We start from the raw sequence: 27,018 nt of genomic DNA, 5'->3' as shown, positions 1-27,018 counted from the left end.
GCTCCTTCCTCCTGGTTCCACAGGGAGAATATACTTCACTGCAAAGTCTATCCCACCTGGAGGCGAACAGGGTTTTTGTGCTCCTCACCAGGCAGCCACTAGCTGGGAGACCTGGCAGCTGCTTCCGTGGTCATTGGCCATTTGGGTTTCTTTTTCTATCCCCTGCCAGCTCTCAATCTTCCTCTTCTCTCCCCGTCTCCTAGATGAACACGCTCTCCCACTATCCCCCATAGGCCGATAGGCCGGTTCAGGGGTTTTCCTAAACAGGTGTCTCCCTGATAGAAATCTGGTGCCAGCTCTTAAAACAATTTCCCCACCCTTGCTGCCTAATTGAGAGAAAACAACAAAGGAGTGAAAGGGGACTTTGGGGGGAGTCTTTCATAGACTGCTCAGGTGATCCTGCTACTAATGACTCGGGCCCGTGACCTTCTCTGAAGGTCTTACCTGTGTGATTGCAGCCACCTCTCCAGGCCTGCATGGAAGCTGTCCCCCAGCCCACCCCAGTGACGGGACAGGGGTCCAGTAGCTCTGCTCCCTGGGCTGAATGCGTGTGACTCTCCTGGAAGCCCCTGACTTCTTAGGTTTTAAATCCCCAGGCATAGGATTAATTAGTGTGAGTTCATCAGCGTTCTCTCCAACAGGCACTGAAAGTACAGTCATTTTAATTTGCACACTAACCCCGTGAGATAAATGGGGTAGGGGCAGGGTTGTCGGGACGAGAATTCCAGAATTGTTGAGCTGGAAGGGCTTGGAGGTTATGTAGTCTAACCACTTCCTTTCACAAATGAGGAAACTGAGGTCCGAAGAGGAAAAGTGATTTCCCCCTGGTGAGTGAGATGACGTGGTAACGGAGGGGGCAGGTTTAAAGCCAGAGCTGAATGAAGTCAGCTCCTTGTCTGGTTCTCCTTTCCAGTGATAGATGGAATGCAGAAGAGCATTTCAGGCTTTTGCTATATGTCCAAGTAAGTCGCCCGCAATTCCTGAAAAGGGCGTTCTTAATTAAAGCTTGTGCAGGGGCGCCTGGGTGGCTCAGTGGGTTAAGTGTCCGACTTTGGCTCAGGTCATGATCTTGCGGTTTGTGAGTTCGAGCCCTGTGTCGCGGGCTCTGTGCTGATGCCTCGGAGCCTGGAGCCTGCTTTGGATTCTGTGTCTCCCTCTCTCTCTCCCCCTCCCCTGCTCATGCTCTGTCTCTCTCTGTCTCTAAAAAATAAATAAATGTTAAAAAAAATCTTAAAAACATTCAGGCTCGTGCAGAGGAGGATGGAAAGATACAGGTTCAAGACAGATTCAGGAGGAACTAGCAATACTTGACCCATTGGATATGAAAGCAGAGAGAGATGACAGAATTCAGAAATTTCTAATTTGTTGAAAGATAGCTAGTAATTACTTGAAATAGGGAATATTGAGCAAAAAGCAAATGTTAAAGATGAGTTCATTCGAGGTGTGTTGAGTTGTGGTGTTTTCAGGACCTTGAGATAAAAATGCCCTTTAAAGATAGGAAACTGGAGGGGCGCCTGGGTGGCTCAGTCGGTTGAGCATCCGACTTTGGCTCAGGTCATGATCTCACGGTTTGTGAGTTCAATTCCTGCATCGAGTTTGCTGCTATCAGCGTGGAGCCTGCTTCGGATCCTCTGTCTCCCTCTCTCCTGCCCCTCCCCTGCTCACACACTCTCTCTCTCAAAAATAAATTAAAACATTAAAACGAAATAAAGAACCTGGATCTGGGTGGAGATCCTGCTTTGGATACCGACAGATAATACCAGGTCATAATGCATTTTTTCCTCTATCCCTGGAACACATTTAAAGAAACTGGTATTAAGGTAGTCACCTACTCAGATCTGTGTGCCTCCTTCCCAGAAGATAAGCTACACTAAGGGAAGAGAAAATACAACCCTGACAATTGCTCAAAATCATGCTTGCTGGGAATTAAGACAACTGAGATTAGATATGACCATTGAACCTTCCTTAGATGAGATAAATGAATAATTAAATATCTCAATTGAAGATCCCAAGGATCAAGAGGCCTGTTCCTGAAGAAGAAGAATAAATATATTTTAAAAAATATTCGCTTTGTGGGGGCCCCTGGGTGGCTCAGTCGGTTAAGTGACCGACTTTTGATTTCAGCTCAGGTCGTGATCTCATGGTTCGTGAGTTCAAGTCTGGAGCCCACTTGGGATTCTCTCTCCCTCTCTCTCTGCCCCTCCCCCCCTCAAAAAAATAAACAAACTTAAAAAAATTAAAAAATAATATTCCCTTTGTGGACAAAAATGTCTGTGTCCACCATTTGGGCAAAATAAACTGGATTATCTGACAGCGAACAGTTCCATTTTTAGTAGAGGACCAGAAGCACCGCGAGTCATTTCAGAATGTCGTGTAACATGTTTTTAAATAGGGGAAAAAAAGACTGTGCCCTTCCTCCTTCTAAAAAATCCCTCTAAAAAAATTCCTTTCAAATGCACTGTTTTTGTTTTGTTTTGTTTTGTTTTGTTTTGTTTTGAGAGAGAGGGCACAAGTGCGTGAGGGGCAGAGAGAGAGAGAGAGAGAGAGAATCCCACAAGAGGCAGACGGATGGGGGGAGAGAGAAGGAGAGAGAGAGAGAGAGAAGCAGGGCTCACCCAAAGCAGGGCTCAAACTCACGAACCGTGAGATCAAGACCTGATCTGAAGTCAGATGCTTAACAACTGAGTCACCCAGGTGCCCCTCAAATGCACTATGTCTTTTGTCGAATTTTCTATTTCACTGGATGAAAAAAAAATCAAAGTAAGGTTTATTCCAGACAAGAGCGTCCTAAATCAGACAGTAGTTGAAACCACAGAAGTAGTTGAGATTATCCCAAGGGAATCTGGAACAGAAGGCGGGATGCAGAATTCTGGTGGAAGGGACAGCTCTTAAATTCGCCTTTCCAGGATCCATTCTCCCTCCTCTGGGTAACAACATACTATTTCCTCTGGAAAGCACCTCCATTCCTACCCCTCAGTTCGACGTGTTCATATAGGGATGGCCCCACATTCTGGACCTAAGGTGGGACACATCACTCAAACATGGTGCCATCAGAGTGCTGCGAACCTGGTCACGATGGTTGATACAAAGAGGAGCATCTGACTCACTAGTCCAAGGAGACGTCACTCTGGGTCTTCTGCTAAAACTACTTGGGAAAGGAGGCTCTTTGTCTGCTGGGGTTGCTGTACAAGTAGGATATGAACAGGGAATTGCTGTTGGCCAGCTAGTCACTGCAGGAGCATCTTGCCTGAGAGAGAAGCAGTGGGGGAACAGAGCTAAGACAATAACAGAGACCCTGAGTGGACATGTTCTGACAAAGCTAGTTCTGTTCTTGCACTTCTTGTCTGAGCCAATAAATTCCTTCTTCTATGAAAGGCAATTTCAGGGGCGCCTGGGTGGCTCAGTTGGTTAAGCATCCAACTTCAGCTAAGGTCACGATCTCACGGTTGATGAGTTCAAGCCCCGCGTCGGGCTCTGTGCCGACAGCTCAGAGCCTGGAGACTGCTTCGGATTCTGTGTCTCCCTCTCTCTCTGTTCCTCCCCCGCTCGCACTCTGTCTCTCTCTCTCAAAAATAAAGATTAAAAAAATAATAACAAAGGCAATTTCGATTGTGATCTGACACTTGTAACCAAAAAAAAAAAAAAAAAAAAAAAAAGAAAGAAAGAAATCATGACTAAAGCACTCGGGAACATCAACATTTAAAATGTGTTTCTTCAGTGTTTGAAGTTTGCCTTTACACGTACATGGTGATAACAGCTGATTGATTATCCCAACGCTGTCTGCTTAGCCTCTTTCTACAGTGCCCCCAGCAGGAAAGGTGGAAGCCACATCTCTCACTCCCTTTGAAGCCAGGATTCTGCATGAGACTGAGGCTCTGCCAGAAAGATGAGCTTGGGAGAGACCCTGATTGGAAACCGGGTCGTCTGAAGACACTTGCCCTCATGAGGGACTTGATCCGCACAGAGTTGCATGCGGAGAGAGGCACAGGGTGCGGGGCACCGCGTTGCCCGCACAGTTCCCGCTAGAGCTGCTTGGTGCCAGCAGCTTGGCGGTGGCTTTGATTTAGGAGCCTTCTCACTGGGCAGAGGCAGAGCAGTTCTGTTGAGTGTGCGGGGTTCCTGGACGTTTCGCACTCCCGACCTTTATGTGAACTGTCTGTGCTCTTAGGCAAGCCCCTTTTGATTCCACCAGCTGGAGTATATTTTTCAGTTTGTTACTAACAACCTTGATCAATACCCTGCAAAGTACATGCTTCTAGGGAAACAAACAATAGGCCTCGTCAATTTTTCGACAGGTTTTGTAATCCAGAAAAGGCAACACGTTTGTTGGCTTAAGCGATAGGAAATGGAGGAAGAAGCCCTGGAAAAAAAGCAGTAAAATCTATGAGGGAAGTGCTCAACGGGCCATTTAGAAGAGGACACAGCAGCAGAATCAACTGTTACAGAGGAGTGAAATGTTGAAATTAGGCCACTGCACTTGGCAGGTTCAGGGAAGTAGAGGGGCAGAATTCTAATTGCAGCAGTGAATTGAGAAGTGAATGAACGATAAGAAAGTACAGGGAGTAGCGAGTATTTTTTGAAGCGAACACGTTGTGAAGTAAAGGAAGGAAAAAGGATGATAGGCTGATTTTCAGGAAGAAGGAAAGTTCTTTTAATTTCCTTCTTTTCTTGTCTTTCTTTTTTAGTTCATAGACACAAGAGAAAGAGCCACTGGGGCAGGAGAGATTGAAGATAAAAGGAAGAAGGAGTACTTGATAAGGCTAAGTCCCAGAGGAGGGCAGCAGGGACAGGATCCGGAGCAGAGGGGTCCAGCTCACTCTGCACAGGAGGAAGTACTCCTCCGAGGACCGTTCAACAAAGATGGGTGGTCAAGATGCAAGAGAACTCAGAGAGAAGTGTGGACTTTGTGCAAGATGGTTTCCCTTTCTCTGCGGAGGAGGGGCAGGCCACCTGCTGATGGCTAGAAGGACGGTGGCAGGGTCTGTGTGGTGAACTGCAGAGGCCGCTTTGGGGAGTGTGAAAGGACACTGGAGCTGTCACGCTTGGCCAACAGCAGGTGACAGAAAACCTTGTTCAAACGGCCTGGGACGGAAAAGGAACTCCTGGTTCATGTAGTGAAAAGTCCAAGGCCTGAGCGGCACCTAGGAGTTCAAACAATGCCAGCAGAACTTGGTTTCTTTCCCTCCCTCTGCTAATGTTGGCTCCAATTCTCGGACACCACTGCCCAGTCCCTGACAAGGGAAAAAGAAGTCGTTTTCCTTCCGGAGGAGGGCGTGCCCAAGCACTGACAAGGAGCTGGACCAGACCAATTTGGGTCTTAAACTCATCCTCCAACCAATCACCAAGGCCCAGATTTGGAGTACACTGATTGGCTGGCCCCAGGACATGTGATCGCCTCTGACCCAATCACTGCAGCAGGGGGATTTCAGCGCGCTGAAGAGCCCGCCCTGCGGACGGTGCGGGGACGGGTTCTAACCCAATTTCCCTGAAGGCGGAGGGAAGGACGTGTAGTGCCAACCCCAGGCATTGGTTTAGGACGAGGAGGGCTCGTTATGTTCTTCGTCAGGTGGAAAGGGGAGCTTTCTGCTGCCCGAGCCAGGGAGGAACTTCGGATGACTGGCCGTCTGAAACAGCCCCGCCGGCCCCGAGAAGAGGAGACAGCAAAATACGATTAAAAGGATTGTGAGGAGGGCCCCAAGGTTAGCACAAATACCTGGTTGAGTCCGTCAGCACCGTTATGAAACTTTTGTTGTTGTTGTTGTTGTTGTTGTTGTTGTTGTTGTTGTTAAGCAGCACCTCCTGGCCCGCCCTGGAGGATAAGGAAATGTTGATAGAAATACACGCGCAGGGGCACCTGGGTGGCTCAGTGGGTTAAGCCTCCCACTCTTGATTTCGGCCGAGGTCGTGATCTCGTTGGTCACGGGTTCCACACCCACGTCGGCTCTGTGCTGACAGCTCAGAGCCTGGAGCCTACTTTGGATTCTGTGTCCCTACCTGTCTCTCTCTGTCCCTCCCCTGCTCCTCTTGTCTCTCTCAAAAATAAATAAACTGAAAGAAAGGAAGGAATGAAAGGAAAGGAAAGAAAGAAAAAAGGGAAGGAAAGAAAGAGAAGGAAGGAAGGAAGGAAGGAAGGAAGGAAGGAAGGAAGGAAGGAAGAAGGAAGGCAGGGATACACCCACAGCAGAGTTATAGCCAGGGTGCAGAGTGGGAAATTCCTCCGACTTACCCTTGTAGGCACTCGTTTCTGACATAGGCAGTCCCCAGTCGAGCAGCTGACGTGACCCACAGCCTCCTGCGCAGGCAAATTTACTCCTGGGAAAAATGTAATGACATGCTTTGGAATGGTCCCCAATGAGGAACGAGTGAGGGTCTGTGACATGTGTGCCTTTTTGGATTTGATGTGCTCCCCTTAATCACATGTAGCTAAGCCAGGACTTGAAAAAGCTGGGCCACCAGGGAATTGGCATGGGATTTGCACAGAATCTGCTTTGAGTTTTAATTTTATGTCGCTCCCCTTAGGGTGTTCTTAATAGGAGCGATGTTTCTTGATTCGCGAAGTCATCCCCGCCCTCGGTCTCAATTTTTCCCATTCACTCCTTACAATAACCAAAATCTTCCACACCACACAGCTGCAGCTGAGACAAGAAACACTGAGCCTGGTGGCGGGACAACTTTGAGACTAGGCAGGGAAGACATCAGAGGATACGGATGGACTTGAGTACGTATCATGGGAAGAACAAGAGAGTGAAGTTTTATGTGCCTGGTAGAGTAATCTTTCTAGAGCACAGCTCTGACCAGTCTGTCCTCTGCTCACTTTTTTTTTTTTTAATTAAGTTTGCACAAACATTCTTTTTTTTTTAATTTTTTTTTCAACGTTTATTTATTTTTGGGACAGAGAGAGACAGAGCATGAACGGGGGAGGGGCAGAGAGAGAGGGAGACACAGAATCGGAAACAGGCTCCAGGCTCTGAGCCATCAGCCCAGAGCCCGACGCGGGGCTCGAACTCACGGACCGCAAGATCGTGACCCGGCTGAAGTCGGACGCTTAACCGACTGCGCCACCCAGGCGCCCCTGCGCAAACATTCTTAATGCCTAAAGAATAAAGTTCAGAACCCTAGGCATGGCATTCTAGATCCTTCAAGCTCTGTCCCCAAACTTTCCTTTCACGATTTAAAATTTTTATGTTTAAATATTAAAGATTTCAATACACAGAGAAGTTCAGAGAAGACGATGATAGACACCCAAGTGCCCACAAGAAAAATTAGACTGTTCGTTGGTTTACCATATCTGTTTCATATCATTGTGTAAAGAAAGTCTTAGACAAGGCCTCGGGGGCACCTGGGACCTTGGGCACTTGCATTGGCCCCACAGGTTGGGTGGGGGGGGGGGGACACTGCCTGGTTCCTTGACGGCCCGTGGGTGGGCCAGGCATCTAGGGTGGGGCTGGGTGCCTGCCATCAGCCAGGGGGTCGGCCCCATGGAGGGGTACCGCTCTGAGGTGAGGACAGAGGACCAGCAGCCTGTTCGGTACCTGGAAGAGGAGAACCGAGGAACTGCGGTGCTTGGAATAAACAGAGCTGATGCCAAAACCCATTCAGTAAAAGCTGATAAAAATGCTCTCAAAAGCTGTGGATGCTTTCAAATCTGATTCAAAAGTACGGACGGTAATAGTCAGGAGTGAAGTCCCAGGAATATTCTGTGCTGGTGCTGACCTTAAGAAGAGAGTCCAAGTGAATCCCAGTGAAGTTGTTCCTTTTGTCTCCAAAATGAGAGCAGTGATGAATGAAATAGAGGCAGGGGGGTCACAGCCACTGCCAGGCGGTATCGGGATGGTCCTCATCAAAGACTTCATCTTCTCTGCACGTGTGCTCTATGGCCAAGAAGCCAAAGCAGTGGGCTTCATCAGCCACGTTCTAGAACAGAACCAGGACAGGAATGCTGCCCAGCCCATGCAAGGCCTTGGACCTGGCAGGAAAGTTTTTACCTCAGGGACCTGTTGCAATAAAAATGGCAAAATTAGCAATTAATCAAGGGATGGAGATTGACTTAGTAACAGGATTCGCCATAGAAGAAGCTTGTTATGCTCAGACTCTTCCAACAAAAGACAAGCTTGAAGGTCTTCTTGCTTGTAAAGAGAAAAGGTCTCCTCGCTCTAAAGCAGAATAGAAGAAACAGAAATCTTTACAAGGCCAGTGTAATAAATGTACTTCCAGAAGTGTCTTTCAAATCCACATGTGCCTCAGACCCTGGAGTGCCAATGACCAAGGTGAAGAGTGAGTTATCTGTAGAGTGAATTAGCATCTGGAGTGGGCCCATATGAATACTTTGTCCAAATGTGTCTCGTGTCGTATGCATTCAGATTTATAAAGCTGGTCGTGGGTGCTGTCAGAGACAGATTCAAAATTAGACACACATTTTTAATATCCCCTGCATACAAGGCTTTCTGTCCTTAATTTTATAATGTGAATAACTAATGTATTGCACACTCGAGGAAGTAATACGGATTGTATGCCTGCTGTGCCTCAATACAAAATAAAATTATTTCTATCTACCAAAAAAAATGAAAAGTCTTACAGATAGAGTGGAAGCTCCCAGCTACCCTGCATGCCCGTGTAGAGTTCAAAGTGTCATGACCGTCCCGGAAGGAATCACTATCCTGAAGTTGTTCTGCATCATTGTTATCCATGTTTATGTGTTTTCGTTAATTATAGGTTTCTGTAGACACCATATAGTATTATTCAAGGAGATTTAAACTCCTGTATTAATTAAATCACACTATACATATCACCTTCTAACTTGCTGTTTAAATTCAATGTTTTTGATATTTATCCATGTTAGTAATGTCGATCTAATTCATCTATTTCAACGGTTATACTGTATTCCCATATATGGCTATATCAAAATTTATCCATTCTTTAAAAAAATTTTTTTTTTAATGTTTATTTATGTTTGAGAGAGAGTAAGAGAGCACAAGCAGGGGAGGGGCAGAGAGAGAGAGGGAGACACAGAATCTGAAACAGGCTCCAGGCTCTGAGCTGTCAGCACAGAGCCCAACGGGGAAGGAAGCCAGGAACTGTGAGATCATGATCTAAGCCAAAGTCAGATGCTTAACCAACTGAGCTACCTAGGTGCCCCCAAAATAACTCTTTAAAAAATGTTTATTTTTGAGACAGAGAGAAAGAGAGCAAGAGGGGAGACGAGTAGTAAGAAAGGGAGACAGAGGATCTGAAGCGGGCTCTGTGCTGACAGCAGGGAGCCCAACTCAGGGCTCTAAGTCACAAACTGTGAGATCATGACCTGAGCCAAAGTCAGACGTTTAACTGACTGAGCCACCCAGGCACCCCACAGAAATAACTTAAAAAAATTTTTTTAAATGTTTATTATTGAGAGAGAGAGACAGACATAGTGCAAGAGGGGAAAGGCAGAGAGAGGGAGACACAGAATCCAAAGCAGGCTCCAGGCTCCGAGCTGTCAGCACAGAGCCCAGCACAGAGCCCGATGTGGGGTTTGAACCCATGAACCATGAGATCATGACCTGGGCCACAGTTGGACGCTCAACCAACTGAGCCACCTAGGTGCCCCAAACTTTATCCATTCTTTTAATGATGAACATTTATTTTGTTTCTGTCCGGCAGTGCTATGACCAGTGCCCCCACGCATGCTTCCTTGTGCGCATATGTGAATTGCTCTAGGGCAGTGATTTTTCTTTTTCTTTTTTTTTTTTTTTTAATGTTTATTTATTTTCTGAGACAGAGAGAGACAGAGCATGAATGGGGGAGGGGCAGAGAGAGAGGGAGACACAGAATTGGAAGCAGGCTTCAGGCTCTGAGCCATCAGCACAGAGCCTGACGCGGGGCTTGAACTCACGGACCGCGAGATCGTGACCTGAGCTGAAGTCAGATGCTTAACCGACTGAGCCACCCAGGCACCCCAGGCAGTGATTTTTCAAAATTGTGTTCTATTACCTATTTTGAAAACAATACAGGTAAGTGCAGAAAGTAATGAAACAGAAAACACGACTGTTAGATTACTTAACAAATCCCTTAAGAAACTGCCATCACAAGGCACAATAGAGAATTTTCTCTCAGGTTTCATAGTTGAGAAACACTGAACAACTGAACCATTCTTTTTTCTGTGAACTTTGTAATAATGGGAATGTGCTTTTTGCTTTGGCTACTAAGAAGACTGGCACCAAATTTGTTACCCACCATAGGAACTCACAACACTTCATGGTGTATATTCTATATTCTAATCTCTCCCTGGCTTCATTCTTTTTCCTCAGCTTTATCACCTCAAGTATTCTGTGTGTGTGTGTGTGTGTGTGTGTGTGTGTGTGTGCGCGCGCGCACACTTCCTGGAAGCATTTGTGGAGTGTGGCATAAATGAATCAATGAATAAATAAACAGATTATGACAGCAAGACAGCAAGACTAGACAGGATAGAATGGGCAGATCAAATAATCTGTACCCATTACAGAATTCTGCCTTAAAGCTAATTTTTGTCAAGACATACTCCTCTTCCATAAATAATGTAGTTTATAATTTCGTAACTTTGGCATTTTCTCGTGGAGAGCTAAGCTCATTCCATCTCAACCATCTCAAAGATTAAAGGTTCGGTTTTCACGTTTCCTTGCATTGATCAGAGTGTTAACACATAAATCAAAAGGACCATTTGGGAGCTTGCAAACCTCCAGCGGTTAGGGGCAGGAATAACAGCTGTCCATACTGCTGGTCAATGGATCCTTCTCTTTGAAAAAAAAATAAAATGCAAAGTTCAGACTTGTGAATGCCATAATCTGCCGGCAACAAGATTGTATGGAAATCACATGCAAATTACCCCCCCTGTGCTGACAGTGACTAAGAGCAGTTATTGTGTCTCCCACGCTCAGCTAAGGAGAAGTGTGGGGTGTGAGTGGTTCTTTAATAGTATGTTGGGAGCTAAGCCGTTCTTTGGCCTTCAGTGAATAGGACTTTTATACGTCTTGCCCTGATTGGCCTTTTGTCTTATGTGTTGGAGTCTTTTTCCACCTCAGTTTAAGAATGTCTTCTGATGTTCAGCCACTTCATTTCATTATAAATGTCCTATTTTCTTCTTTCTTTTGTTATTATGGAAACCATCCGTCGTATAACGTAGAAGGTGTTTTCAGTGCATCCTTTTTTTTCCCTCTGACCTGTTCTGCTTCGGTTGTGTTTTATGCACAGATTGGTTCGGCAGTTTTTAATGACTTGGCAGTTAAGAACAGTTTCTGGGAAGAAAAAAAGGAAAAAAGAAAAATTTGAAAAGGAAAAGCCGGGCAACCAGAAATTTTTTTGGCCCAAGTGACCTAACCAGTCACGGCGATTGCTGTCATTTTCTGGTTTAGTGAACAATGAAGTAAAACTTAAATGAATATTAAAAACCCTACTGCAATTATTTTCGCATGGATGGATTTTCTTGCCCCTCTAAATGTTGGTTTCTCTTGGTGTGATTCTATCTCGTGCATTTGCAAAGTGACTTGGGTGGGGACAAATTGGCCCACTGGGTGAATGGCGAGAGTTTGAGGGTCAGTGAATTTCCAAGTGCTGGTCATCTTGTTTAAATTAGTAGCCGAACCCTGTGCCACCCTCTGGGACGATTCGTTTCTTTCCTTTACTTATGGCCCAAACCACACGATAGGAAGATTTAAAACGCAAGAGAACCATCTGAGATCATCTGATATCATCCCCTCCCGGTGGTAATTCTTGTTTTTCTTTTCAGAGAATTTGTCCACGAGCATTCTTTGTACGTAGTTGCCTCCAACAGCTTCCCCCCCCCCCCCCACTTCATAAAGAATGGCATTTTATCTGTGAGCGCATACATTCTGGACACGGGGTCTGTTTCCAGGGTTTTCCACCTCGGCGCGATCAACATTTTGGGTTGGCTAATTCTTTGTTGTGGGGGCTGTCCTGTTGTTCGTTGTGTGATACTTAGCGTCATCCCTGGTCTCACCCGCCACCAGGTGCAGGGGGTAACCCCACCCCCTCCCAGCTGAGACAGCCAAAAACGCCTCCAGAGGGTGAGGGGTGCGGGACTTAATATGGTTGCCCCAGTTGAGAACCACTGGCCCGTTTTTCCTTATCTGATGAAAGCAAAGCGTGTGAAGGATGAAATCCCATGTCCAGCCAGGCAGAAAGGAATGTGCCCCAGTGCTGGCGGAGCCAGCCTCTGGGGAAGGCATGCCGACCTCTCCACCTGACCCTCATCGCCAAGCCAGTTGGATGGGCACAGGATCCCCAAATCCAGCTCTGCCCAGATCAGGAACCATAGCCACTCTGTGGGGAATGTGTGCTGTTCCAGGCATTGGGTCTTACCCATAAACCTCTGAGGAAGGTAATCCTATCCATGTTCTACAGGTAGGGAGACTGAGACTCACAGAGGTTAAGTTAACGTGCCCAGTGGCAAGTTGGGGAACTCAAGATTCAAACTCTGAGCAGTAAGGATGGTAAAGCTTACAGCGTACCTCCTGCCACCACACAGAAGGGTATCAGGTGTGATCCAGTCCCGCAAGGTGTGGCCGGAGGGGTAAGCCGGGGAGGAGGCTGAAAGGGAGAGAGGGTCTGGTCTGCCGAGAAACCATCCCTTTTGTTCAATTACTCTTAGGAAGTCAAGGGCCTCGAACTCTGGTTCATTTCACGTCATGACTGATGGAGGGAGTCGATTTGGACATCTCCAATATTCTCCTTAAAATGCACCAGTGCAGGATGGGACAGAAAAACCAGTTGTCTGCTCGAAGCCCAAGGGAAACATAGCGGAAAGTTAAGGCTTTAGAATCAGGGGCCGGCGTGGGCAGCCCTGAACCCCTTGGCCATGCAAACTTGAGCAGCCCCAGAAACACTGCGAATGAATGTCATTTCTCACACTAGGTTTGCCTTGTGTTTCTTCCTTCCCGGAGGACAGGAGAGAGGAGGACAGAGAGACGTGACTAGGCCACGGTTGTGGGGCTTCGGAACCACACCAGCCGTTGGGCCAGGCAGGGATTTGCCGACCGCAGCCCCGTGTTGGGAGATGTGGGGCATAAAGCCGAGGGTGGGGTTGGCTTGCTCCCGGCATCAAGCAAAGTCTTTAGAATCTGTGTTTCCAGGGAAGAGGTGAGGTTGATTACAGTCCAGGGAAGTTTTCAAAGAAAGAACTGGGGTGTTTAATGGGGAAATTCTACTGTTTCTGCTGTGCGTTGGGTGCTGAGACGTCTGCACTGAATCCTCATAAAATCTCAAATGAAATATGTATGTTTCATATTATTGCATCGTGGAGTCGGGTCAGCCACCGGAGACGGGTCAGAGTGCTAAGGTCTAGACCGCTCAGGGTGGGTAAGAGGAGTGAACAGAGGCAGCCCACGCGGGGCCGGTCCGTCCAGTCGCTGTTACGACGGTAACATCTTATAGGAGAGCATATTAGAACACATCAGGAGAATAGTTGAGACAGAATCGCCAGGGGCTTCCGGTGGACCCCACGCACTATACTCACTGGCAGCCGATCCTTGTCACAACCTTATGAGGCAGGTGATTACTTTTGCCATTTAACAGTTACAGAAACTCAAGCTCAGAGAAGTTACGCAACTTTCCTGAAATGATGCAGTGGTAAGTAGCGAGCAGAGATGTTAATCCATCTGGGATGGGCTGCAAGCCGGCGCCCCTGTCTACGCCATCATGTTGAGGAAGAAGAGTAGGACTGGAAATTTCCTTTGTTCTTCGATTTCTTCCCTAGGCAGAGGTGTCCTGGATACTGAGGCACCGACACGAGGGTCCCTACAGGAGCTCCACTCCTGCCAAGCCCCAGCCTCACTTTGTGGGAAACGGGGCAGGCCCCCATCAGCCTGTATCGGTGAAGTTTCTTGTTGTAATTCTTACACCTGTCCTTAACGCCTCTGCCCTGAAGTCCTGGCAGACACATGACTAAACTCAGGCCCCGTGAATCTCAGGAACCTACGTAATTGTTCTAAAGAGAAAAAAATCAGGGGTAGGGATGGCTAGATCAGTCCCCTCAGGTGAAATCGGTTTGGGGGGCTACATAAGGATAAGCCCGTCGATTTCGCCAGTTCCCAGCCTTTTGGCCAGTTTGCTTTCATTGACCATGCCTTGGCGTACAATGGATATTTCCTAACAGCCGACCTTGTTCCCTGTCAGCTGTTAGTTGCATATAATTGCACATCAACCACTGGCACTGTGGAAAATCTATATCACCTTTAGTTACTCTTTGGAGGTTAAAAGAAGCACATCGAAGAGAAGCAAAGACGAAACCAGGGCCCTTTCCAACTGGGTTTGGAGACACAAGATCCGGGGCGAAGCAGAAGGAGCCCACAGGGCCAGGCCAGGACCCAGTGGACCAGAAAGAAATTGGCGAAGCTGAGAGCAAGAATCTGATGAGACTAAAAATACACAGAACTATAAGACCCTGTTCCAGCCTTCATGGAGCCTTACAGAGCTCATGCACTCAGAAAAAGAAAACTCACAAAAATCTGTCAACAACTCTTTGAATTCAAAAGAGGAGAGAGAGCCTTCACATTCATTCATTCATGTATGCCAACGTGCGTGTGTATTTGAAGGCAATGTAGATAATAGAATACCATATACAAATATGTATAAACATTTGTATATGGTCTTCTATGTGCTACAACTTTTCCAGGTGCTTGGGATAAAACAATGGACAATGTAAACCAAAAAAAAAAAAAAAAAAAAAAGCAAAAAACAAAAAAAACCTTGCTCATGTGGCGATCACATTATATCTCTATCTGTATTTCTGTATATGTGTATACAGAATGCATATATGCATGTATTTATCAAATCTCATCCACTTGAGACCATACCAGTGGCTAATAAAGCACTGATGAATCACTGTTCTTTAAAGAATAGATGATAAACATCAATGTTTTTTATTTTAATTTTTTTTTAAATTTTTTTTTCAACGTTTTTTAATTTATTTTTGGGACAGAGAGAGACAGAGCATGAACGGGGGAGGGGCAGAGAGAGAGGGAGACACAGAATCAGAAGCAGGCTCCAGGCTCTGAGCCATCAGCCCAGAGCCTGACGCGGGGCTCGAACTCACGGACCGCGCGATTGTGACCTGGCTGAAGTCGGACGCTTAACCGACTGCGCCACCCAGGCGCCGTTAATTTAATTTTTTTATTAAAAAAACGGCGCCACCCAGGCGCCGTTATTTTAATTTTTTTAATGTTTACTTCGAGACAGAGAGAGAGAGAGAGAGAGAGAGAGAGAGAGACAGAGCACAAGCGGGGGGAGGGACAGAGAGAGAGGGAGACACAGAATCGGAAGCAGGCTCCAGGCTCGGAGCTGTCAGCACAGGGCCCGACACGAGGCTGGAACTCACGGATTTCGGGATCACGACCTGAGCCGAAGTCAGACGCCCAACTGACTGAACCACCCAGGTGCCCCAAACATCAACGTTTTAACTGATTTTGCAAATTACATTGCAAAATGCAAAAGTGCCTGCTCCTTATAGGTTATTATCTTGTTTATACTACCAATTGATTTAGCCACCTCTTTGTGAAGAAATTCCGCGGTGGAAGGTACATTTCAGTAAATCAGAGATTTGAATGACCGAGTTTTTACTGCCGCCATTTTCAGCAGAGCAGGGTGGGGCTTTGGGATTTGCTGAGTTTGGACCAGATTTTGGGAAAGCACAGATTGCCTCAAGGTGTTGACATTCTTTAAATAGAATAAGATATGTACGGGGAATGACTCATCCACTCAGTGAAAGCTTTTTTTATGGAAGTTAATCTAGTTTCCTATTTAAAGACTTGGAAGAGAGTCCACTGCAGTTTGAAAGGCAAACTTCTGCCATTTAACAACCATGCTTCCTTTCCTCCCACTTTCGCTTCCCTATCTTACTACTAAGAAGCAACAGCACTGGACTGTAGTATTAGTGTTAGGACACAGAGCATTTTGCAAGATGCTTTGCAAACACCGACCTTGGGGGCCTCTCACTCATTGCTGATGGGAGTACAGATGGTGCAGCCACTCTGGAAGACAGTTTGGAAGTTTCTTACAAAACTAAACATACTCTTACCGTACGATCCAGTAGTCACACTCCTTGGTTTTTACCTAAAGGAGTCAAAAACTTCCGTCCACACAAAAACCTTGCACACGGTTGTTTATGGCAGCTTTATGCAGAGTTGCCAAAACTCGGAAGCCACCAAAACGTCCTTCAGTAGGTGAATGGACTATTGAGCCATGAAAAATCATGGAGGAAACTTAAATGCCTATCACTAAGTGAAAGTAGCCGATCCGAAAAGGCTACATGCTGTATGATTCCAACTATATGAGATGCTGAAAGAGACAAAACTGTGGAGACAGTGAAAAGATCAGTGATTGCCAGGGGTGGGAGAGTGGGGGTGGGGAGGGATGAACAGGCAGAGCACAGACGATTTTAGGGAAGTGAAAATACTCGCAGGGTGCTATCATGGTGCATACGTGTCATTATACACTTGCCCCAAACCGTAGAACGTGCAACACCGAGAGTGAACACTAATGTGAACCATGGACTTTGGGTGATAATGATGTGTGAGTGTAAGTTCATCAGTTTTTATAGGTGCATCAATTACAACACATGTAGCACTCTGGTAGGGGATGTTGATAGTTGTACAAATGTGGGGGGAGGAAATCTCTGTGCTTTCTGCTCAATTTTGTTGGGAACTTAAAACTGGCGTTAAAAATGAGGTTTATTGGGGCGCTGTCTCTCAAAAATGGACTCTGTCTCAAAAATAAACACTTAAAAAAATTAAAAAAAATTTTAAATAAGGTTTATTAATTTAAAAAAAAAAAAGCTTTAAAAAGCTATGTGTTTAGGGGCACCTGAGTGGCTCAGTCGGCTGAGCCTCCGACTTCCACTCAGGTCATGATCTCGTGGTTTGTGGGTTTGAGCCCGACGTTGGGCTCTGGACTGACAGCTCAGAGCCGGGAGCCTGCTTCGGATTCTGTGTCTCCCTCTCTCTCTGCCCCTCCCCTGCTCGTGCTCTGTCTCTCAAAAGTGAATAAACGTTAAAAAAATTTTTTTAAAAATGAAATTATGCGTCTAATGAACTAGAATCTAATCGTACAAATATTACCAACTAGATAGGTCTGTTCCTAACCCGTCCTGGTGACTGATAACAGATTTGTACAGAAATGTTTGTGGGCGAGGCCTGCAGCTGGCTCCCTGAACAGGAGTGTCTTTTTTTGCCTTGAGCAAGATTTGCTGGTGCCGCAGTGGTCCCCTCTGGTTTTCGGCCCTGAAAGCAGCATTGTGTAAGTTCAGCCTCCGTGCCCGCTGGCAATTTTCACTAATTGTTTACAGTGCTCTAATTTTTACACTCTCTTTAAAGGATCTTTGTGTGTGCTGATTGCAGAAGGTAATATTTCGGGCATCAGTAACCATGGTAATGAATCATTCTCCTCTCAGAATTGGTGCCAGCTGCACTGGCGTCTGGATGGTAGCACCCCGGTGTTTTGCTAATGAGCGACTTTTCATTTGCTGTAGGAGGACGGTCCCACTTCTTCGCATGTTTTGCTTGTGTTTTGTTAAAGGCTCTTCCTTGAGAACAACGTTAGAAAAAGTAAATCCCATTTGGTAAAACCTGGATCTCAAAAGGAAGACATTCCCAGTCCCAGAAAGCAAGAGCGTGCAGAATGAAAGCCTTTGAAGGTTCTGTGGGGAGGCCATTCCCGCTCCAGGCTGCGGTGCCACTCCCCCTGCCCCCTCCCCCATCCGCAAGCATCGATCTGTCCCTTTTGGGCATGCACAGAGAGCTTTCCATCAGCATTCTCCTTTGACTACTGGAGAAAGGAGTTTAAATATTTCAAAGATTTATGTTATGAATAATTTAAGAGAAATAAAGAAAACTCCTAAACTCTCTTTGAATTGTGTAATGGGAGCTTTGAAAGATGTTAGCATTTTGCCTTATCAGATTAAACTGGTTTTTTGTGTTTTTTTTTTTTTTTTTTTTTGTGCGAGAAGATTGAAGTGGAAATGTAAGCTATTGTCGCCCTTTATTTCACTGACTAATGATGATTCTAGAAGAGACAGCTTCTTAACCTTGCAAGAGATAAGAGCCTGCAGTAATGGACCGTCTTTCCATCTACTATATGTGCTGTTTAAACGAGCAGGTCACAGGACACCCTCACCAGCTTTTAAAACATTTGAATCCCAGGCCTCTGCTAATTCTAGCCTGGACGGCATTTTGACGAGAGCTAAGGAAAACTGATATCCAGAAAACCTGCTGAGTTTTCTTCCTTCCTGGTCATTTAGCTATGGACACCCGATCATACGATTCTGGTGCGGATACTGCCTTTTATGCTGAACCTTCACCAGCAGTGTTAGGTTGGTGACAGGCAAGTGCGGGGTCCTGTCCATGCTTTCATACGTGCTTTCCGTGTGTTAGCTTATTTTATCCTCATGGTGATTCTATGATGTAGACGTTATTACTTCCATTTTACAGATGAAGAGGGAGGCACAAAGAGGCTGTGTAATGCGTCCAGAGCTCCCTGGATGGTAAATGGCAGGGCCAGGATTCACCTCCAGGAAGTCTGCGTGTAGAGCTCTTGATATTTACATATCGGTAAGTCCTTATATCCATCGAAACACTCTAACATGCAAGGAAGCACACAGGAAATCTCATTTTTAGTTTTAGTTTTTATTTTTTAAAGTTTATTTGGGGGGCGCCTGGGTGGCGCAGTCGGTTAAGCGTCCGACTTCAGCCAGGTCACGATCTCGCGATCTCGCGGGATCTCGTGATCTCGCGGTCCGTGAGTTCGAGCCCCGCGTCGGGCTCTGGGCTGATGGCTCGGAGCCTGGAGCCTGTTTCCGATTCTGTGTCTCCCTCTCTCTCTGCCCCTCCCCCGTTCATGCTCTGTCTCTCTCTGTCCCAAAAATAAATAAACGTTGAAAAAAAAATTAAAAAAAAAAAAAGTTTATTTGGAGAGAAAGAGAGAGTGTGTGAGAGTGGGGAAGGGGCAGAGAGAGAGGGAGAGAGAGATGGAATCCCAAGCAGGCTCCAAGTTGTCAGTACAGAGCCCGATATGGGGCTTGAACTCACAAACCGTGAGATCACGACCTGAGTTGAAGTTGGATGCTTTTTTTTTTTTTAATTTTTTTTAAACATGTATTCATTTTTGAGAGACAGAGTGCAAGTGGGGGAGGGGCAGACAGAGAGGGAGACACAGAATCCGAAGCCGGCTCCAGGCTCTGAGCTGTCAACACAGAGCCTGACACGGGGCTCGAACCCATAAACTGTGGGACCATGACCTGAGCTGAAGTCAGATGAAGTCGGATGCTTAACCAACTGAGTCACCCAGGTGCCCCAAGAGGGCTCAGTTTTAAATCTCAGCTCTGCCACTGGCCATTTGTCCCATATAAGTTTCTTTCTCTTGCTGCATCTCAGGTTCCCCATGAAATGGAAATAGTAGCTCCTGGTTCACAGGGTTCTGAGACGATCACATGAGATTAAGCATCTGTCGGAAAGCTTTTTAGATACTCAGGAGGTGCTGTGCAAGTGAGCATATGCAGATGAAGATTTGGGGCGCCTGGGGGGCTCAGTCGGTTGAGTGTCCGACTTCAGCTCAGGTCATGATCTCACGGTTCGTGGGTTCGAGCCCCGCGTCGGGCTCTGTGCCGGCAGCTCGGAGCCTGGAGCCTGCTTCGGATTCTGTGTCTCCTCCTCTCTCTGCCCCTCCCCCACTTGTGCTCTGTTTCTCTCTCTCAAAAATGAATAAACATTAAAAAAAATTTTTTTAAAGGATACAACTAAGTGGCGTAAATGGTACCAAATACACAGTTCAAAGATATGCTTAAGAGAGTGAGGGAAGCGCAAAAGGCAGAGAGAGAAGGAGAATCTGAGACCAAGAGAAATGATAGGATTTCAAGTTGAAGGCCCAATTAAAGTCTAAGTGTCCAAATACAGGAGGTTCGGTTTTCTTCCTTCCAGAAATGATACCCTGACTCTGACTTTTTCCCTTTGGATATTTTCCCAGTAGAAAAAGCAAGGTGTAGGCATATTTTTTTTTTTTCCTTCTTTTTTTTTTTTTTTTTATTTTATTTTAAAATTTTATTTCAACGTTTTTATTTATTTTTGGGACAGAGAGAGACAGAGCATGAACGGGGGAGGGGCAGAGAGAGAGGGAGACACAGAATCGGAAACAGGCTCCAGGCTCTGAGCCATCAGCCCAGAGCCCGACGCGGGGCTCGAACTCACGGACTGTGAGATCATGACCTGGCTGAAGTCGGACGCTTAACCGACTGCGCCACCCAGGCGCCCCTAGGTGTAGGCATATTTAATATACTTACAGAATTCCCTCCAGCGGACCGAAATAATCACTTGTGTTAACGTGGGGATTTGTTTTTTGAACTTAGGCAAAAACTCAGTGAACTGAGTCACCAATCTTGTTAAATCTTGTCTTATTGCAACTGTATTCCAGAACCCAACTGACAGGTGGGAAATACGGAGGCTTTGGTCCGGCCAACGGCGAGTCACAGTGCAATCAGCTTCCCTGGTAACGCAGACAGAGCACGACCATATTCCCTTAAAACGTCGACTGTGGTATTGCACCCACGTGTCATGAATAGTCATGCTTCTGAGCAGCACAGGACAGGTAAGGACACGTTCGCTGGCACACTGGTGAGGGTGGGGAACAGAACAGCCCTCCTGGCAGTGAAGCGTTTTCTCGCGCATTCATCCCACTTCTAAACCTGCGAACCTCTTGGAAGGGATCCACCAACGCACGTTCGAAGGGACAGATGGTGAATGAAGGGGAGCATGTTACGGGAGAAGATGAATTCACTTATTAAGAAATCAGCTCCTTGATAGAACATGGCACGTTTCCACAGACGACCGCATGGGCTTTGACTCAAAGACGACAGGGCTTTCCCAACAGCTTGCTCCTAAGTAAGGATCTGTGTTTGAATCACCCTGATTTACAGTCATTTCGCAAAAGCCTCCCCTGCGAAGTCTAGGATTCCCCGCGTTGATTCCTCTGCTCTCCCCTCCTCGGCCATTCCTCTGGTGCCCTGCTCCCCTCTCCTCTCCATTTGGCCCCTGCCCAAGGTGCCCAGGCCGAGAAGCATCGACGACAGCTCCTCCATCCCGATGCGTGGCACTAGGCTCAAGGAACAACCCAGATGCCTGATGGAGACACACATTCTCACGGCGCTCCCATTTGGAGGCGGGGACAAAAGGGGAGACTGAGTGTGTACAAATGAAGCAGGCCAGGGAGCCGTGGGTACCGCGGCCATCTGGAGCGAGCAGTGTGAATATGCAGATTTTTGTATGAAAATGTCTGAGTTTTAAAACACTTATGGTGAAGCAAAACACACTGAATTCAGCCTGGAGCCTGCCAGTTTGTACATGACAGTGACAGGTGGGAGGGCACGAAGCCGGAGGATGACATGGCCCAGGACGCACCAGCGTCTTCCCCTTATTCCTCCTTGGAACAGCAGAGTCAGGATGTGATCCTTTTTTTCTTTTCTTTCTTTTTTTTTTTTTTACATTTTATTTATTTTTGAGAGAGACAGAGACAGAGCACAAGTGGGGGAGGGGCAGAGAGAGAGGGAGACACAGAATCGGAAGCAGGCTCCAGGCTCCGAGCCGTCAGCACAGAGCCCGACCTGGGGCTCGAACTCACAAACCCTCGGATCGTGATCTGAACCGAAGTCGGACACTTAACTGACTTAGCCTCCCAGGCGCCTCCTTTTTTTCTTTTTCAAAAAGTTTATGTATTTATTTAGAGACAGAGAGAGAGAGTACATGCATGAAGGGGAGGGGCAGAGAGAAAGGGAGAGTCCCAAGCAGGCTCTGCACTGTCAGCACAGAGCCCGAGGCTGAGCTGGATCTCACAAGGGTGAGATCATGACCTGAGTCATATTGAGGGTTGGTCCTAAGCCGACTGAGCCACCCAGGCACCCCAGGATGGTTATCTTAAACAAACAGACAAAACCCTCCAAGGGAAACAGTAAGAACAAGAAGCTGATAGAAGCAGCTTAAGATCCTACGAGGCATAACAGCAAGGCCATAAAAAGCTACAGAGGCAGGGGTGGCACCGCCTGGGTTTACAGCCTGGTTCTGGGGCTCCCGGGGGGCTCAGTGGTTAAGCCTCCCACTCCTGATTTCGGCCCAGGTCATGATCTTGCAGTTGGTGAGTTCAACCCCGCCTCGGTCTCCCTGACTTGTGCATACATTCAAGCACAACTTCTCTCTCCCTCTCCCTCCCTCTCTCTCTCTCTCTTTCTCAAAGTAAAGAAATAAACTTAAAAAAATAATAAAGCCTATTTCTGGGGCTTGCTAGATATATGGGCTTGGGAGAGGCACTTCTTCTCAATGCCTCAGTTTTCTCACCTGTGCAATGGGAGAATATTAGTCGCCACTCTGTGGGTTGTGGGGATGAAGTTAGTTGCTGCACGTAAACTGCTTGGAAGTGTATCTGGTACTATTTAAGTGTTAGCTATTATTACAGTTTAGGCAGATGATTTCAGACTGTCAGGGTCTCAGAAAATGCAGTGAAGAGGTTTCCTAGACAAGAGATGGCTTCACCCTCCAGACTGTCCTTTATAGCAATCTTTACATGTTCTGTCTCCTCCAACCCTTGTCTCTGCCCTCTATCTTCTTTCCAGCTGTGTCCTAGATTATAGCTTCTTTCCAGACCTAGACTTTCCAAATCTATCTTGGGCTCTATCTTTTCGGATCTAGACCAGCACTGCGGAAGCTGTTACGAGCACGTGAATCACCTGGAGATGTTGCTACAAATGTACATTCTGGGGTGCCTGGGTGGCTCAGTGGGTTAAGCTTCCGACTTCTGCTTGGGTCAGGATCTCGCAGTTTGTGGGTTCGAGCCCCGCATTGGGCTCTGTGCTGACAGCTCGGGTCCTGGAGCCTGCTTCGGATTCTGTGTCTCCCTCTCTCTCTGCCCCTCCTCAATTCGTGCTCTGTCTCTCTCTCTCTCTTTCTCTCAGAAATAAATAAACATTAAAAAAATACATATTCTTATTCTGTGCATCTAGAATAGGACCCGAGATTCTGCACATCCTTTTTTTTTTTTTTTAGTTTATTTATTTTTGAGAGAGAGAGAGAGAGAGAGGAGCAGAGAGAGAAAGAGAATCCCAAGCAGGCTCTGCACTATCAGCACAGAGCCCAACTCAGGGCTCCATCCCATGACCGTGAGATCATGACCTGAGCTGAAATCAGTTGGACGCTTAACCGACTGAGCCATCCAGGCACCCCAGGCAACACTTTGAGAAGTGACGGAGCTAAACAGTATGTTGCTTCAACATCGTCTTCCAAACCAACTTTATATCAAATCTTGCTTTTTAAACTTGAAGTCTCCTTTAGCCCTGAGGTCTGGCCCATATGAAGATACCCTGCCTTCCCACGTCACAGCTGTCTTGCATGGCAGCTGTGGAAGACCGACCCTGCACCCATAGAATCTTCCAGCTTTTGTTATTAGTTCCATCTGCCTCTTCGTGTTTTCTGTGACTCAGGAACGAACCTCCTCCCGTGGGAGTGTTCTAGTAGGTGTCGAGTATGAATAGAGTTTTCAAAATCATCCTCGAATCTCACGACACTGGGAGGAGAATCATTTTTTCCCCCCGGATTAAACACAACAAAACAGAACCTGGTGTTACAGGGTATTCTATGTGCCTGTGGATCCGTCTGCCTTTCTTTCGAGACAATGATCTCATGAAGGCGAGGATGTCTTGTTCGCTGGAACTCCTACCACCCTCGCTCTGTTAGATCCCCCGTGCAGAGTCAATCCTCGACAAACGTGAGGAGGATGTGAGTGCCTTTCCACCTTGCATGAGCAATTTGGCCACCTCCCACACCACACTTCTGTTCCAAGACGCCCGAGCCACAGATATCTTATGTATTTATGAGGATGTCACAATTCTTTTGGCTCAAACGTCCCCCAAACGCAGGAAAATGGAACTGCCAGGTTTCTCTGTTAAGTTGGCTCGAATACATCCCAGCCACAAAGTAACAGAAAAGGGTGTTGTTAACAGAAAAAGGAATCTGTGAATATGTATTTTTAAAATGGGAAAATGACAATAACTTAAAGCGTGGTAACATTACACAGTCTCCAAGGCTCAGATGTAATTAGCCCCCGGTGGCGTTTACTTTTGCACTAGGATCGAGGCCACTCTCGGGGGACTTTTATGGTGGCCTCTATCCCCACCCTGACCCCACACAGCTCGGGGATTAGATATCACATCAGTGGCTCTCTCCTGTCAGTTCCGTTCATTTATTCACCGATTTGTCCATTCGGCAAACATTTATTTCAGTCTGTTAGCTGGCTGACACGTGGGAGGAGGCAATGTAGTCGATTCACGGCAGAACAAGAGGAAGAGATGAGAATTCTCTTAAACACGGACCATGTGTGTGTCTTCCGTTGAGGAGTTTGGGAAGCGCAGAATTGAGGTCCGGTATGTTCTGCCTGCCAGCCCGTTCCTCTGGGGACCGGCAAAGACTGAGGGTGTGACCCCATGCCCCGTGTTGAGAGGCTGGCCCTGGACCGTGTCAGCTCAACCCAGGGCCAGAGACAGTTCAAGGGCAGTGAGTGCAGAGGCCCTGGGGGCCAGGAGCAAAAGCACCACCGACCGAGGTAGGACAAGTCCTCTGGCCCGGGAGAAGTCCCAGTGGGGACTCCGTATGGCTGGGGTGGCCCGAATCCGTTGCAAACCTCTCTACTGCCCGCTCCGTCTCTGAGTGACGGGTTTCTCCAGGAGGCTGACAGAGCGGGAGCTCAAAAAGAATCTGCTGAAGAGAAACGCAAGGGAATCGAGATGTGGCTGACAAATAGCACATGAGACCCAACATGCAAAGGCAGCGTCTGACTTTGGGGAAAATAGAGGGAGAAAAACACATCAAGAAGGTAACGGACATTAGAATACAGAGTGCGACTTAGAAATCACAGAAGACTCTGTGGCCACATACTCTGTATGCCTAGGGAAGAATCTAGACCATGTTAGTGGGGGCCACAAAAGGTTTTCTGGGGAATAACAGAGGCTTTATTCACAGAATGATGCTGCAGTTGTACAGGACTTTAAATTGACTACATGGGCTTACGTCAGTGGTGTCTCTTCATCCCCACTGAGGCCCTGGCAGGGACACAGGAAGGCGTCACCCTGAGCTACCCCACGCGAGGCCAAATGCAGCTTCTGCAACGCTGGTCCACGGGTCACCCGCGTCAGACTCACACGGGGAGCACTTGGTTAAAAATTGGGTCCCTGATCTTTGTCAGAATCGCTGTGGTAGAACTCAGCACTTGGCATTTTTAACAAATTCTTCAGGTGACAAGTGCCCTCAAGTTTGAGAAGCAGTGGCTCCAGAGGTTAAGGGACTTCACACGTACACACGCACACACATGCACACACGCAGCCAGCGTCAGAACCCAGCTCCTCTGGTCCAGCGGCTTTCCCTCTCCGCCCCTCTGTCTCCCACTAAGTCCCGGGGCCCATCGTCACCCATCCCATGCTGGCGTTTCTGGGATGCTCACCACCACTCAAATCCTGTCTTTCTCTTTAGGGAGCAGAATGCAGACGATTTGGGGGAAGGCATATGAGTACAAGCTGCGTATCTCTTAAAAGCAACCCACTGTTCGTTCGGAGCAGCCCTGCGGTCTTGGTCATTTGGTGTCTTAGAACCTGACCCTCCGTGCATCTTTTACCCCAAAGCAAAAGGGGCTGGTAGAACACAGAAGGGAAGCTGTATGCCGGTAGGTGAAACTCTTGTCTCATTTAGCAAACCTGCACATTCCATGTTCTCAGTCTCCACGTGCAGGAGGGTACCTTCGTCCAAGCTTCAACAGCCCTTGTGTCCTGATGGGGGGCGTGGGAAGGCGCAGCCCAGTCCTCTCCTCCTCCCCTCGACGCCCCGGCTCCTTGGTGGGAGAACACATTCCACACGGTTCCTTGTGCCGCAAGTTTACCAGCGTCCGCCCGGGGCATGGACCCGGTGGGCCAGCTGCCCCATTGGGGGTCAGGCGTAAGGAAGCCCACTCTCCCACAGACAGAAGCCACATTCTCCAGGAGTGGCTTTGTCTATAATAAAGGTGGTGTCCTGATGTGCCATCAGCCTGATTCTCTCTGTCTGAATTGAATTACCTGTATTTAATTGAATTTCTGATCCTTTCCACTGAAAATTTTGCAGAGCTAAGAGGAAACACAAGTTTGCCTCCCTGGGCTATTTGCAAGAACCCTAAACGTGTATCTGCTTTAACGGAGATAGTTGAACAAGGAATTTAGCTGGGCAAGACTTATGCCCCTACACTGTGAGCTGTTACCAAGGCCGCAGAATTGTGGCAGCACCGAGCCCCCTTCCTGTGTGCAGAACACACACAGCAGCAACCCTTGTAAAAATATATATATAACTTATATATATACAAGTGCGAGGATTCAGGCCAAGATGACAACCACGGTTTGGACCACTGTCGTAGAGTGTGGCTTATGTGGTGGTCTGAGAACAGTCTTCATGGCCGGTCCTCCCTCTTCCCTTTCTGTCTGTGCCTTCTTTTACTGGGAATCAAACTAAAAAGTGACGTGGTCTCCCAATTTTGCTGCCACACTCAGGACGTTTGAGTACTAATAAGATCGTAATACGTGAAGAATGGCGAATGGCTGAGTCAGTCACGCCCTCATAATTGAGGCAAGTGCTCTAGTCTAAAATACTTTTTTTTCCCAACGTTTTTTATTTACTTTTGGGACAGAGAGAGACAGAGCATGAACGGGGGAGGGGCAGAGAGAGAGGGAGACACAGAATCGGAAACAGGCTCCAGGCTCCGAGCCATCAGCCCAGAGCCTGACGCGGGGCTCAAACTCACGGACCGCGAGATCGTGACCCGGCTGAAGTCGGACGCTTAACCGACTGCGCCACCCAGGCGCCCCGCAAGTGCTCTATTCTAATTTCCGAGCCCCGGATATCCTTATACTGCTCTGGGCTTCTGTCACTCTTGGCCTGAAGCCCCCCTGAGAGGGAAGAGGCTTCAGAAATAGGCTGGGTGTGAGTGACCTGATTCTCAAAGGCCGCC

At 47.3% G+C, this 27,018-nt stretch overlaps 1 long non-coding RNA gene and 1 pseudogene across 1 annotated transcript; both read left to right on the top strand.

Moving 5' to 3' along the window:
• Nucleotides 1–4,224: 4,224 nt before the first annotated feature.
• LOC121012745 (uncharacterized) lies at nt 4,225–26,060 on the top strand. The gene is made up of 4 exons (XR_005782271.1): nt 4,225–5,699; nt 18,450–18,569; nt 20,425–20,598; nt 25,518–26,060. It is a non-coding gene; the product is annotated as an uncharacterized LOC121012745 (long non-coding RNA).
• LOC121012744 (methylglutaconyl-CoA hydratase, mitochondrial-like) lies at nt 7,243–8,785 on the top strand (annotated as a pseudogene).
• Nucleotides 26,061–27,018: the final 958 nt, after the last annotated feature.

Source organism: Herpailurus yagouaroundi, unplaced genomic scaffold (assembly GCF_014898765.1).
Source record: "Herpailurus yagouaroundi ecotype Mexico unplaced genomic scaffold, PumYag 197, whole genome shotgun sequence".
In the NCBI taxonomy this organism is placed as follows: domain Eukaryota; kingdom Metazoa; phylum Chordata; class Mammalia; order Carnivora; family Felidae; genus Herpailurus; species Herpailurus yagouaroundi.
This window is presented reverse-complemented; position numbering and strand designations above follow the sequence as displayed.